The sequence below is a fragment of the Camelus ferus genome, unplaced genomic scaffold, assembly GCF_009834535.1.
Source record: "Camelus ferus isolate YT-003-E unplaced genomic scaffold, BCGSAC_Cfer_1.0 contig3637, whole genome shotgun sequence".
Classification (NCBI taxonomy): Eukaryota; Metazoa; Chordata; class Mammalia; order Artiodactyla; family Camelidae; genus Camelus; species Camelus ferus.
Genome location: NW_022588930.1, coordinates 765 through 2,993, shown reverse-complemented (window position 1 = coordinate 2,993; position 2,229 = coordinate 765). Strand labels below are relative to the sequence as shown.

At 54.2% G+C, this 2,229-nt stretch overlaps 1 pseudogene; it reads left to right on the top strand.

Annotated features, from left to right (window-relative positions):
- The first annotated feature begins 394 nt into the window (after window positions 1–394).
- Window positions 395–2,002, top strand: LOC116662569 (annotated as a pseudogene).
- Window positions 2,003–2,229: the final 227 nt, after the last annotated feature.

Here is a 2,229-nt window from a genome sequence, read left to right as displayed (position 1 = left end):
GTCACAAACCTTTTGGTGCTTGTGGATGTTTGTATCTTTTTGTACCCTAACTTTCAGAGTCTATATAAAATCCAAGGAAGGAAATAATAAAAATCAATGGAAATAGGAAAACAAACGCTCACGATGGTGGCACCGGGAAGCGACCGGCCGCTGGGCTTAAAGCAGGAGTGATGGCCTGAGTGGTGGGGAAGCCTTGACGAGCGCCTGTAGACGTGAGTGCGACAACTCGCGCGGTCTTGGGAGTGAAGCGCTCGGGGTCTGCGAGCCACCAGGCTCCTGAGGTGTATGGTGTTATCTGCGACCCGTGCTGGCCCCGCGGCCCCCGGAGCGCTGAGCCCTCCGCCCGGAGGCGCAGCTGGCCGGCCCCAGGCACCGGCCTCTGTAATGACAGCCACGAGCCACTCTCTTGTTGCAACTTCACAGATTGCTAGAGGCAATGGAAACTGATCTCAATTCCCAAGACAGAAAGGACCTGGACAAATTCATTAAGTTTTTTGCCCTCGTCACTGCCCAAGTGGTTGTCCAGCCTCGAGTGGGCGAGATTCGTACTCATTCATCTTCATCACCAGCGGGCTCAGATTGGTTCAATCTAGCAATCAGAGACATCCCAGAGGTTACACATGAAGCAAAAAAGGCGCTGGCAGGGCAGCTGCTGCCGTCGGGAGATCTGTGTGTGTGGAGATCTCGCTCAAGACTTCCGAGGGAGATTCTGTGGAGCTAGAAATTTGGTGTCTAGAAATGAATGAAAAGTGTGATAAAGAATTCAGAGGTTCCTATGCAGTGTCCAGCAGACTGTCGTTGCTGCTGAAGTCTCTCCTTGCTGTAACCAGGGTGGCATCAGCTTACAGACTCTCCAGAAAGCAAGGGCACGAATGTGTCATGCTGTGCAGGATATATTCTGGGGAAGTTCAGGTGAATGGCTTAGGAGAATGTTTCCAGACTGTTCGCGTTGGGACAGTGGGCACCTCTGTGGGCACCATAACTCTTTCTTGTGCTTACAGAATTAACTTGGCATTCACGTCCACCAGGCACTTTGAGAGGCCCCCACCCATCATGGGGACTATCACTGGTCACTCTGTGGCCGTCCCTATCCCGGCCCCTCGCCCACGCACTCCTGCAGTTACAGAGCCACCAGTGAGGACCCTGCAGTAACACATCCTTCTGCAGAAGGTTCTCAAGAAGTGTGTACCACCTCTTTTTCCACCTCCCCTCCATCCCAGCTAATGGTTCCCAGGAAGGAAGATGAAGTACCCCTTGCTCCCGACCAGCCTGCCCATGGTACCCAAGCTGACCAGGAGAAGTTGGCAACCTGCACCCCTTTTGATGGGGCCCACTGTGCTGCCATGCCTTCCAGCGGCAAGGATGCTGAAACTATCAAACAGCGGTGAGGGATGGGCCTCCCCCCAACGACATCTTGGAGACAATCTTAGTCCGGAAAGTGGGGGCTTTTGTCAACAAACCCATCAACCAGGTGACCCTGACCAGTTTGGACATACCCTTTGCCATGTTTGCTCCTAAGAATTTGGAGCTGGAGGATGCCGATCGCATGGTGAATCCTCCAGATTCCCCAGGGACTGCATCTCCTCTCCAGGGCAGCCTACTTTGATGGCTCTGGGCGGGGCAGCAGTGGCAAGACCAGGACGACTTTGTTATGATTGACTTCAAACCGGGTTCTTCCAAAGATGACATTCTTCCAATGGACTTGGGGACCTTCTATCATGAATATCAAGACCCCTCTCAGCTGAGCAGCCTCTCCGTAGATATCGGGACACAGTCCATGGCTAAGGGCTTGGACTCACTCCCAGAGAAGCTGGCTGTGCACGAGAAGGACGTCTGGGAATTTGGTGCCTTTGTAGAAACCCTGCAGTAAAAGTTGGTGTCCTCGGGTACCAGCAGCATCCCCTTTTTGTGGTCCCAGGAGACAGAGCCTCCCACTCATAAGCTGCTCGCATCCCTCCTCCTTCTCCAAGCCAGGTGGGAGGGAGGCTGGTTTCCCTCACAGTGACCCCGAAGTCCTTGCTCGTGCACCTCCTGGAGACTCATGGCAGCAGTGAAGGCCAGTGATAACATTTAAGAGGACTCACCCTTTGGCCTCCTTCAACAGGGTGGGCCCTCTACTTACACCGCCCTGGGCGACTGCTTCACAAAGGCTGTCAATCTGCTCCTCCTGCCAGCCCCCTGCCCTGGGTTTGCCCTGCAGCTGGCCCCTCGCCATCAGCCATTTGACAT